Source organism: Chlorocebus sabaeus, chromosome 22, assembly GCF_047675955.1.
Source record: "Chlorocebus sabaeus isolate Y175 chromosome 22, mChlSab1.0.hap1, whole genome shotgun sequence".
NCBI lineage: Eukaryota > Metazoa > Chordata > Mammalia > Primates > Cercopithecidae > Chlorocebus > Chlorocebus sabaeus.
In genome coordinates, this window is record NC_132925.1 from 88,922,755 (window position 1) to 88,936,375 (window position 13,621).

General features: G+C 39.0%; 1 protein-coding gene across 5 annotated transcripts in view; it reads right to left on the minus strand.

The window, feature by feature from the left end:
• Positions 1 to 13,621, minus strand: part of DOCK3 (dedicator of cytokinesis 3) — a 675,444-nt gene that overhangs the window by 478,945 nt on the left and 182,878 nt on the right. The window lies entirely within an intron of this gene.

Sequence of the window (13,621 nt, forward strand, 5' to 3'; positions counted from 1 at the left end):
AAGAAATGAATAAATTACTGGATGCATATGCCCACCCAAGACTGAACCAGGAACAAACTGAATCCCTAAATAGACCAATAACAAGTTCTGAAATTGAGGCAGTAATAAACAGTCTACTATGCAAAAAAGGCCCGGTACCAGGATATACAGCTGAATTCTACCAGAGGCACAAAAAAGAGTTGGTACCATTTCTACTAAAACTATTTCAAACCAATGATAAAGGAGGGACTTCTACCTAATTCATTCTATGAGGCCAGCAATACTTTGATACTAAAATCTGGCAGAGATACAACAAAAAAAGAAAACTTGAGGCCAATATACCTGATGAACATCAATATAAAAATCCTCAACAAAATACTGGCAAACTGAATCCAGCAGATCATCAAAAGCTTATCTACCATGATCAAGTCAGTTTCATCCTTGGGATGCAAAGCTGGTTGAACATATGCAAATCAATAAATGTAATTAGGCACATAAACAGAACTAAAGACAAAAACAACATGATTATCTCAATAGATGCAGAAAAGGCCTTCAATAAAATTCAACATCCCTTCATGTTAAAAACTCTCAATAAACTAGATATTGAAGGAATATAACTCAAAATAATAAGAGCTACATAGGACAAACCCACAGCCAATATCATATTGAAAAGGCAAAAGCTGGAAGCATTACCTGTGAAAACTAGGACAAGAAAAGGATGCCCTCTCTCACCACTCCTATTCAACATAGTATTGGAAGTTCTGGCCAGGGCAGTCAGGCAAGAGAAAGTATTCAAATAGGAAGACAGGAAGTCAAATTATCTTTGTTTGCAGATGACATGATCCTATATCTAGAAAATCCCATCATCTCAACCCAAAAGCTTCTTAAGCTGACAGGCGACATCAGCAAAGTCTCAGGATAAAGTCAATAGTGCAAAAATCACTAACATTCCTATACACCAACAACAGGCCAGCAAAGAGCCAAACCATGAATGAACTCTCATTCACAACTGCTATGAAGAGAATAAAATACCCAGAAATACCACTAACCAGACAGGTATAGGACCTCTTCAAGGAGAACTACAAACCACTGCTTAAGGAAATCAGAGAGGATACAAATGGAACAATATGCCATGCTCATGGATAGGAAGAATCAATACTGTGAAAATGGCCACACTGCCCAAAGTAATTTATAGATTCAGTTCTATTCCCATAAACCTATTATTGACATTCTTCACAGAATTAGAAGAAACTATTTTAAAATTCCTGTGAAACACAAAAGAGCCCAAATAGCCAAGACAATCCTAACGAAAAAGAACAAAGCTGTAGGCATCACTACCCAACTTCGAACTGTACTACAAGGCTCAAGTAACCAAAACAGCATGGTACTGGTACAAAAACAGGCAAACAGACTGATGGAACAGAACAGAAACCTCAAAAATAAGACTGAATATCCATAGCCATCTGATATTTGACAAACCTGACAAAAACAAGCAATGGGGAAAGGATTTCCTATTTAATAAATGGTGCTGGGAGAACTGGCAAGCCATATGCAGAAAATTGAAACTGGACCCTCACATCTTACACAAAAATTAACTCAAGATGGATTAAAGACTTAATTGCAAAACCCAACACTATAAAAACCCTAGAAGAAAACCTAGGCAATATCATTCAGGACATAGGCACAGGCAAAGATTTCATGACAAAAATGCCAAAAGCAATTGCAACAAAAGCAAAAACTGACAAATGGGATCTAATTAAACTAAAGAGCTTCAGCACAGCAAAAGACACTATCATCAGAGTGAACAGACAACCTATAGAACAGGAGACAGAATCTTTAAGGAAGTTAAACAAATGTACAAGAAAAAAACAAACAACCACACTAAAAAGTGGGCAAATGACATGAACAGACATTTCCCAAAAGGAGACATACACGGAGCCAACAACACAAACTGGGACCTGTCAGGGAGATGGTGGGAGAGAAAGGATCAAGAAGAAAACCTGCTTGCTTGCTTGCTTTCTTTATGGCAAGATGGCAGAATAGGAACAGCTTCGGTCTGCAGCTTCTAGCGACATCAATACAAAAGGTGGGAGATTTCAACATTTCCAACTGAGGTACACGGCTCATCTCATTGGTTAAACAGTGGGTGCATCCCACAGAGGGTGAGCTGAAGCAGGGTAGGGTGTCGCCTCACTCGGGAAGAGCAAGAGGTCAGGGAATTCCCTCTCCTAGCCAAGGGTAGCCATGAGGGACTGTGCCTTGAGGAACAGTGCACTCTGGCCCAGATACTACACTTTTCCCACGGTCCTTGCAATCCACATACCAGAAGATTCCCTCGGGTACCTATGCCACCAGGGACCTGTGTTTAAAGCACAAAACTAGGTGGCCATTTGAGCAGACACTGAGCTAGCTGCAGCATATTTTTTTCATACTCCAGTGGCGCCTGGAACGCCAGCAAGACAGAACGGTTCACTACTCTGGAAAGGGGGCTGAAGCCAGAGAACCAAGGGTCCACCTCAGTGGATCTCACCCCCATGGAGCCAAGGAAGTTAAGATCCACTGTCTTGAAATTCTTGCTGCCAGCACACCAGTCTGAAGTTGACCTGGGACACTTGAGCTTGGTGTGAGGAGGGGCATCTACCATCACTGAGGCTTGAGCATGCGGTTTTCCCCTCACAGTGTAAACAAAGTCATCAGGAAGTTCGAACTGGGCGAAGCCCACTGCAGTTCACCAAAGCCACTGTAGCCAGACTGCCTCTCAGGATTCCTCCTCTCTGGGCAGGGCATCTCTATAAGAAAGGCAGCAGCCCCAGTCAGGGGCTTATAGATCTAACTCCAATCTCTCTGGGACTGAGCACCTGGGGGAAGGGGCAACTGTGGGTACTGCATCAGCAGACTTAAATGTTCCAGCCTGTCAGTTCTGAAGACAGCAGCGAATCTCCCAGCATATTGCTCAAGCTCTGCCAAGGGATGGACTGCCTCCTCAGGTGGGTCCCTGACCCCGTGCCTCCTGACTGGGAGACACCTCCCAACAGGGAGCGACAGACACCTCATACAGGAGTGCTCCGGCTGGCATATGGTGGGTGCCCCTCTGGGACAAAGTTTCCAGAGGAAGGAACAGGCAGCAATCTTTGCTGTTCTGCAGCTTTCACTGGTGATACCCAGGCAAACAGGGACAGGGTCTGGAGTGGACCTCCTGCAAACTCCAGCACACATGCAGCAGAGGGGCCTAACCATTAGAAGGAAAACTAACGAACAGAAAGGAATAGCACCAACATTAACAAAAAGGAGGTCCACACAGAAACCCCATCCAAAGGTCACCAACACCAAACACCAAAGGTAAATAAATCCACAAAGACCAGGAAAAACCAGAGCAAAAAGGCTGAAAATTCCAAAAATCAGAATGTCTATTCTCCTCCAAAGGATCCCAACTCCTCGCCACCAAGGGAACAAAACTGGATGGAGAATGAGTTTGACAAATTGACAGAAGTAGGCTTCAGAAGGTGGGTAATAACAAACTCCTCCGAGCTAAAGGAGCATGTTCTAACCTAATGCAAGGAAGCTAAGAACCTTGAAAAAAGGTTAGAAGAATTGCTAACCAGAATGACCAGTTTAAAGAAGAACATAAATGACCTCATGGAACTAAAAAACACAGCACAAGAACTTCGTGAAGCATACACATATATCAACAGCCGAACTGATCAAGCGGAAGAAAGGATATCAGAGATTGAAGATCAACTTAATGAAATAAAGTGAGAAGACAAGATAAGAGAAAAAAGAATGAAAATAAAAGAACAAAGCCTCCAAGAAATATGGGACTATGTGAAAAGACCAAACCTTCATTTGATTGGTGTACCTGAAAGTGATGGGGAGAATGGAATCAAGTTGGAAAACACTCTTCAGGATACTATCCAGGAGAACTTTTCCCCAACCTAGCAAGACAGGCCAACATTCAAATTCAGAAAATACAGAGACCACCACACACCACAAAGATACTCCTCAAGAAGACTAACCCCAAGACACATAATTATCAGATTTACCAAAGTTGAAATGCAGGAAGAAAACGTAAGAGCAGTCAGAGAGAAAGATCGGGTTACCCACAAAGGGAAGTCTATCAGACTAACAGTGGATCTCTCTGCAGAAACCATACAAGCCAGAAGAGAGTTGCAGGGGTCGGAGGCAATATTTAACATTCTTAAAGAAAAGAATTTGCAACCCAGATTTTCACATCCAGCCAAACTAAGCTTCACAAGTGAAAGAGAAATAAAATCTTTTACCAACAAGCAACTGCTGAGAGATTTTTGTCACCACCAGGCCTGCCTTAGAAGAGCTCCTGAAGGAAGCACTAAATATGGAAAGGAAAAACTGGTACCAGTCACTCCAAGAACATACCAAATTGTAAAGACCATCGACAATATGAAGAAACTGCATCAAGTAACAGGCAAAATAACCAGCTAGCATCATAATGACAGGATCAAATTCACACATAACAACATTCACCTTAAATGTAAATGGGCTAAATGCCCCAATTAAAAGACAGACTGGCAAACTGGACAAAGAGTCAAGATCCATCAGTGTGCTGTATTTAGGAGATCCATCTCAGGTGCAAAGACACAATAGGCTCAAAATAAAGGGATGGAGGAATATTTACTAAGCAAATGGAAAGCAAAAAAAAGCAGGGGTTGCAATCCTAGTCTCTGATAAAACAGACTTTAAACCAACAAAGATCAAAAGAGACAAAGAAGGCCATTACATAATCGTAAAGAGATCAATGTAACAAGAAGAGCTAACTATCCTAAATATATATGCACCCAATACAGAAGTACCCAGATTCATAAAGCAAGTTCTTAGAGACCTACAAAGAGACTTAGAATCCCACACAGTAATAGTGGGAGACTTTAACATCCCACTGTCCATAACAGATCAACGAGACAGAAAATTAACAAGGATATTCAGGACTAGAACTCAGCTCTGGACCAAGAGGACCTAACAGACATCTACAGAACTCTCTATCCCAAATCAACAGAATATACGTTTCTCTCAGCACCACATCACACTTATTCTGAAATCGACCACATAATTGGAAGTAAAACACTCCACAGCAAATGCAAAAGAACAGAAATCATAACAGTCTCTCAGACCACAGTGCAATCAAATTGGAACTCAGGATTGAGAAACTCACTCACAACCACACAACTACATGGAAACTGAACAACCTGCTCCTGAATGACTACTGGGTAAGTAATGAAATGAGGGCAGAAATAAAGATGTTCTTTGAAACCAGAGAACAAAGGCACAATATACCAGAATCTCTGGGACACACTAAAAGCTGTGTGTAGAGGGAAATTTACAGCACTAAATGCCCAGAGAGAAAGCAGGAAAGATCTAAAATCGACACCCTAACATCAAAATTAAAGGAACTACAGAAGCAAGAGCAAACAAATTCAAAAGCTAGCAGAAGACAAGAAATAACTAAGATCAGAGCAGAAATGAAGGAGATAGAGACACGAAAAACCCTTCAAAAAATCAATGGATCCAGAAACTGGTTTTTTGACAAGATTAACAAAACAGGTAGACCGCTAGCCAGACTAATAAAGAAGAAAAGAGAGAAGAATCAAGCAGACACAATAAAGAGTGATAAAGGGGGCATCACCACTGATCACACAGAAATACAAACTACCATCAGAGAATACTATGAACACCTCTATGCAAATAAACTAGACAATCTAGAAGAAACTAATAAATTCCTGGACACATACACCCTTCCGACACTAAACCAGGAAGAAGTCAAATCCCTGAATAGACCAATAACAAGTTCTAAAATGGAGGCAGTAATTAATAGCCTACCAACCAATAAAAGCTCAGGACCAGACAGATTCTCAGCCAAATTCTATCAGGGATACAAAGAGGAGCTGGTGCCTTTCCTTCTAAAACCATTCCAAAAAACTGAAAAAGAGTGACTCCTCCCTAACTCATTTTATGAGGCCAGCATCATCCTGATACCAAAACCTGGCAGAGACACACAAAAAAAAGAAAACTTCAGGCCAATATACCTGATAAACTTCGATATGAAAATCCTCAATAAAATACTGGCAAACCAAATCCAGCAGCACATCGAAAAGCTTATCCATTACAATCAAGTCGGCTTCATCCCTGGGATGCAAGCTTGGTTCAACATACACAAATCAATAAACGTAATTCATCCCATAAATAGAACCAATGATAAAAACCACATGATTATCTCAATAGAGGCAGAAAAGGTCTCCAATAAAATTCTACACCCCTTCATGCTAAAAACACTCAATAAACTATATTGATTGAAAGTATCTCAAAATAATAAGAGCTATTTATGAGTCCACAGTCAATGTCATACTGAACGGGCAAAAGCTGAAAGTATTCCTCTTGAAAACTGGCACAAGACAAGGATGCCCTCTCTCACCACTCCTACTCAACATAGTACTGGAAGTTCTGGCCAGGGCAATCAGGCAAGAGAAACAAATAAAGGATGTTCTGATAGAAAGAGAGGAAGTCAAATTGTCTCTGTTTGCAGATTACATGACGGTGTATTTAGATAACCCCATTGTGTCAGCCCAAAATCTCCTTAACCTGATAAGCAACTTCAGCAAACTCTCAGGACACATAATCAATGTGTAAAAATCACAAGTATTCCTATACACCAATAATAGACAAACAGAGAGACAAATCATGAGTGAACTCCCATTCAGAATTGCTAAAAGAGAATAGAATACCTAGGAATACAACTTACAAGGGATGTGAAGGACCTCTTCAAGAAGAACTACAAACCACTGCTCAAGGAGATCAGACAGGACACAAAAAAATGGAAAAACATTCCATGCTCATGGATAGGAAGAATCAACATCATGAAAATGGCCATACTGCCCTAAGTAATTTATAGATTCAATGTTATCCCCATCAAGCTACCACTGACTGTCTTCACAGTTTAGGAAAAAAGTACTTTAAATTTAATATGGAACCAAAAAAGAGCCCGTATAGCAAGCTGGAGACATTACATTACCTGACTTCAAACTATGCTACAAGTCTACATTAACCAAAACAGCAAGGTACTAGTACAAAAACAGATATATAGACCAATGGAACAGGACAGAGGCCTCAGAATTAACACCACATGTCTACAATCATCTGATCTTTGACAAACCTGACTAAAACAAGCAATGGGGAAAGGATTCCCTACTTAATAAATGGTGTTGGGAAGACTGGCTAGCCATATGCAGAAAACTGAAGCTGGATCCCTTCCTTACAGATCCTTATACAAATATTCACTCAAGATGGATTAAAGACTTAAACCTAAGACCTAAAACCATAAAAATCCTAGAAGAAAACCTAGGCAATACCATTCAGGTCAGAGGCATGGGCAAAGACTTCATGACTAAAACGCCAAAAGCAATGGCAACAAAAGCCAAAACTGACAAATGGCATCTAATTAAACTGAAAAGCTTCTGCACAGCAAAAGAAACTACCATCAGAGTGAACAGGCAACCTACAGAATGGGAGAAAATGTTTGCAATCTCTCCATCTGACAAAGGGCTAATATCCAGAATCTACAAAGATTAAACAAATTTACAAGAACCCCATCAAAAAGTGGGTAAAGTATATGAACAGACACTTCGCAAAAGAAGACATTTATTGGCCAATAAACATATGAAAAAAAGCTCATCATCACTGATTATTAGAGAAATGCAAATAAAAACCACAATGAGATACCGTTTCATGCCAGTTAGAATGGTGATCATTAAAAAGTCAGGAAACAACAGGTGCTGGAGAAGATGTGGAGAAACAGGAACACTTTTACATTGTTTGTGGGAGTGTAAATTAGTTCAACCATTGCGGAAGACAGTGCGGCGATTCCTCAAGGATCTAGAACCAGAAACATAATTTGAACCAGCAATCCCTTGGGTATATATCCAAGAGATTATAAACCATTCTACTATAGAGACAAATGCACACGTATGTTTATTGCAGCACTGCTCAGAACAGCAAAAACTTGGAACCAACTAACCAACCCAAATGCCCATCAATGATAGACCTGATAAAGAAAATGTGGCACATACACACCATGGAATACTATGCAGCCATAAAAAAGGGATGAGTTCATGTCCTTTGCAGGGACATGGATGAAGCTGGAAGCCATAATTCTCAGCAAACTAACATAGGAACAGAAGACCAAACACCACATGTTCTCAATCAAAAGTGAGAGTTAAACAATGAGAACACATGGACATGAAGAGGAAAACATCACACACTGGGGCCTGTCGGGGGGTGGGGAGATAGCAGAGGGATAGCATTAGGAGAAATACCTAATGTAGATGATGGGTTGATGGTGCAAACCACCATGGCACATGTATACTTATGTAACAAACCTGCGCATTCGGCACATGTATCCCAGAACTTAAAGTATAACCAAAAAAAATTAAAAAAAAAAAATATTTGTATCCCCTTACCTCCCTGAGCATGCACATGGGCACACAGTTTATGATGGCCTGCATACTGCCACTGCAATGCTCAGTCCTGAATAAATATAATTTCCTTAAAAAAAAAAAAAAGAATAGCTAATGAATGCTGGGCTTAATACCCAGGTGATGGGTTGATCTGTGCAGCAAACCACAATGGTACACATTTACCTATGTAACAAACCTGCACATTCTGCAACCCTATACCCTGGAAGTTAAAATAAAAGTTGAAGGAAAAAAAGTTTTTCAAACTTTAAAAAAATAAAAAGGAAAAATAAAGGTAACAAAGCATTTCATGTGGATGTTGAAATAAAAACTAAGATTACTTTTTTATGTGATTCATTTCTGATGTTTTTTGTTTGAAGTTTTTATCCCAACTGATAAAAAAAAAATTAAAATTTCCTTTAATAGAAGAAGTGGTAGAAACTAGACCTTTAACATTACTGGAGGAATACTTTGAAAATAAATCACTTAGCAGTCAGAATAACAATTTGGAATTGTGACCAAATAGTCAAAAACAGCTGGGAGACCTAGAATTCAACAGAACATTGTTTTAACACTTAAGAGTTGTGTGACCTAACAGAAGGGAAGAATATATAAGAATAAAGCTTAATTAACCAACTATGTAAACAGAACCAATCATTATTCATAGTTCCCTTAAAAGTAATTAATATTTGTTAAACTTAAAAGATTTGCATGCTGTAAAAAAAAAAATCAAAACCAAAAACCTGACAATTTTAATTTCCACAACAAATGTTTTATTGTTTATGACACAATTTACATATTTTATATTGTGCATCTACTAACAAGTTTTTGTAGTTATATTCTTAATACTTCTGTCTTTTAACTCTTAGACTAAAATTGTTTATATACTATCTTTACAGTATTCAAATATTCTGTATATGTGTATATATTTGCCCTTGCCTGTGAATTGTGTACTTTTGTATGCTTTCTTGTTGCTGTGTAGCATCATTTTGTTTCAACTTAAAGAACTCCTTTTAGCATTTTTTTATAAGGCAGGTCTAGTGGTGGTGAACTCCCTCAGCTTTTGTTTATCTGGGAAAGCCTTTCTCTCTACTTCATTTCTGAAGGACAGTTTTGCTGGGTACTGGTTGACAGAGTTTTTTTGTTTCCTTCAGTATTTTAAATATATCATCCTGCTCCCTTCTGGTCTATAAGGTTTTGGCTGAGAAATCTGCTAATAGCAGATTTATGGAGTTTCTCTTATATAAGACAAGTCCTTTTCATCTTGCTACTTTCAAAATTCTCTTTGACGTTTGGCAATTTGACCACAATGCGTCTCAGCATGGATTCCTCTTAAAGGGGTTGTTTGGACTTCAAGGATCAATGTTCATTTCCCTCCCCAGATCTGGGAAGTTTTCAGCCACTGTTTCTTTAAATAAGTTTCCTGCTCATTTCTCTTCCTGCTCTCCCTCTTCCTCTCTCTCTTGCCCTCCTTCTGATAATCCCATATTGAGCATACTGGTTTGCTTGATGGTGTCCTTTTAGTTTCTTAGGATTTCTTCACTCTTTCTCCTTTTTGATTCTCTGAATGAATCATTTCAAATGACCTATCTTCAAGTTGACTCACTCCTCTATTTGATCAAGAATGCTGTTGAAGTTCTCTATAGAATTTTTGTATTATTTATTGTATTCTTCAGCTCCAGAATTTCTGTTTGGTTCTTTGCTTTCTTATGGTTTCTGTCTCTTTGTTGGTATTCTCATGATTTTCACTTTTCATTTTCCTAATTTAGTTGTCTATCTGTGTTCTCTTGTAACTCATTTAGTTAGGTAATCTTTAAGACTATTATTTTGAGTTGTCTTGTAGGCAATTTATAGAACTCCTTTTCTTTAGGGTCTGTTATTGAATATTTATTTTGTTCCTTTGATTGTGTCATGTATTCCTGATTCTTCATCTTCCTTGCAGCTTTGCTCTGGGGCCTGTACATTTGAAGAAACAACCACTCCTCCCAGTCTTTGTCTTTATGGACTGACTTCAATAGACAAAGACCCTCAACCAATCAGCTCAACCAGATTCTGGGAACCTCTCAAATCTATTCTATGAATGTACGCACTTCATTCCACCATCCATCCTGAGAGTCTCAGGGTTGTGTGCCTTCTCCCAATCTCACAAAGAAATGATGGCCACAGTAAGAGGCCCATCTCTTTTCCCTAGGGCAGTACTCTAAAATTCCAGGATGCATGCTTCATTCTTCTCATTCCCTTCTGAAGCAGAAGACTCACAGATATGCACCTTCTCCCAACCCTGCAGAGCTCTACTGGCCACAGTTGCCTGCCCTCCACTTTTCTCTAGAGTGAGGCACTGAAATGATGGGCTACTGCTCCCACTCCTCTCCCTCCCTCCTACAGAAATCTGAGGGTTGTGCACTTTTTCCAATCTTGCAGAGACAAGCAAGCTGCAGTGAGCCTCTCACTCCTTTTCTTTGTTCTTAGCTTCCCCCGCAAGTTTAAATTATGCTGGCTACTCCAGCACTCTGGGTGAGGTGGGATAGAAAGAGGTCATTCAAGCAGCACCCACAAATGCTAGAGATGTTTGTTGTACAGTCCACTTGTTCTTTGCCCCACTGGAGGAGTCACAGTCTGGGACAAATTCTCTCTTAACCAGCTGGGAGAAGGGACTGACAAAGCTAAGAGTGAAATTGCTCTTCTTAGCCATTTCAATGTGTCTACTCTCTGTTTTGTGCTCCTCTGGAGTACTGCAACTTCTTCACTGGATACTGGACCTCTTATAAAGGTATTTTTCTTGGTATACCATTGTTAAATCTGTGTTTCTGTAGGGGGATGAGAGCTGAAACTTCTTATTCTGCCAAATTGCTGATGTCATGAAAGACTACTACTTTCTGGTTGGGTTCTATTCCACTACAACATAGTAAAATGAAAAATTTTCTGGAGAAAAAGGCCAAAGTAATCATGAATCTCTCCTTGTGCACATCCCTTCCATCAAAGATCACAGCCCCTCAAGATTGGTCTTGCCCAACCAGTTGTTCTCCAGTGCCTGTAGACAATTGTTTTTTAATATTTTCTCCAGATTTTAGAATTTTTATTCTGGACCACCAACTTATTGGACATTTGAATATGGAAGTAAATTCTAAATAGCTTTCTTTTTTTTTTTTTTTTTTTTTTTTGAGACGGAGTCTTGCTCTGTAGCCCGGGCTGGACTGCAGTGGCTGGATCTCAGCTCACTGTAAGCTCCGCCTCCCGGGTTTACGCCATTCTCCTGCCTCAGCCTCCGGAGTAGCTGGGACTACAGGCGCCCGCCACCTCGCCCGGCTAGTTTTTTGTATTTTTAGTAGAGACGGGGTTTCACCGTGTTAGCCAGGATGGTGTCGATCTCCTGACCTCGTGATCCGCCCGTCTTTACATCCCACTTCCAGCAAATATGGCTTCTCTGTGTGTAATTTTATGTACAGCCACAACACTTTTACTTTCCTGAAGCAAACTGAATCCAGGTGGGGATTCTTCTGCTAGCAAAGTGTTCCCCAATGTCCTTTGTAACTATTATAAATGGGACATATGACTCATGAACTTAGGGTAAGTTCCTTATCATCAGAAAGTGTATGATTTTGCTGATATTTTCTAAGGCACTCTATTTCAGAATCCCTAGATACTATCTATATCTCCTTTTCTCACCTTGGTCCCTCATAGCTTCTGCCCACTTTCAGCTCTGATCAGCCTCATTACTGATAAATCAAGGATATTATTTCTGAATTTTGTAATAAGCCATTCACATTCAGAAAATGTTTTTAAGCACTTTCCAAAATATATGCTTTGCTAATCCCAAGTCGAAATACTCTCTTTTCCTTTTCTCACACTTCTATCCAGGCTCGATACTTTTGATAGTCTTTACTTATAAACTTGAGATGGCAGATTATTTGCTGCAAAGGTTCATAAACATGAGATGTATAAGTTGTTTTTCTTTTTTATGTCCTTATGGCTTTACATGTTTTGTAAAAGGAGAAAGAGAAGAATAAGAAGTATGCTAGTTGTGGATTCATATCAGAATCTTCTAAGTTATATTCTTACTATTTCCCCAACACAAATTTTATATTGGAAGGCATACAAGACAATTAATAATAACTATCATCTCCAAATCTATTCTTCTAAGTACTAATCATGAGGCTAAAATCCGCAAGCTGTGTTCTGCAGTCTCCATTGCCAGCTGGGAGCATTAGAAAGATACTGGGGAAAAGAAGGTAAAGAAGTGTGTTTCCTGCTGTTCCTGTAAACAAGTTCTTTCAGTGAAAATTGGTTCCAGCCTCCAGTTGCTTTTGGCATTCCCCAAAACAGCCTCATTACCACCTTCTTTACACATACCAACAGTAGCTATTTGATATTTCCTCCTCAAATTTCTGAGCTCCAGTGTCTCTAGATCTAATTTCTGAGTTCCTGGGTTTCGGTATCCCCAACCCACTATCTTTTGTATCCCCACCATTAATGTGTAGGCCGCTTTATGCAGTTATAATCTATGGGTTACATCAGGATTTCCTCTTTTGTTCTTTCACTCTTCAAACGTGTGTAAATAATTTCCCACATTAAATTCCACCTCATAAAGTGACTCATGTTTCTATTTTCCTGAATGAACCCTAACTGACCAGAAGGTTAGTTACTCTGATGCTTACTCACCCTCCAGTCAAGAACAGTATTTCTACTTTAGGAAGCTACCTTGGTTACAAATTATATAGTACCTACATTTTATGTTTTAAAATAATAAATTTTGAAAAATAAAATCAAAACTATAATACTTACTATTTTTAAAAACAGAACACAATAAAGAATTTTTTGAAAACTCATTCATATTCCCAACATGCAAAAACAAGTGGTAACACTTTGATATATTTATTTCTTGTCTCTTTTTAGGGAGATTGCTTTGTTTTTAAAATTTGTGATAAACCGTTTTGTATATTGTCTTCTTATGGTTAAGGTACACCTTTAAACTTTTTCAATTTCAACTTGCAAATAAAAAATTTTAAAAGTCTCTTTCACTTTGTAAAAACAAAATGACATATTTTTCTTTAACTCCTACCCTATGAATGACTATGCTCAAAATAGTACATAATTTTTTAAAACATACTGCATGCCTAATTTATTTTATAAAATTCACAGCTAACGTCACTTCTTTCATATACAAGAAA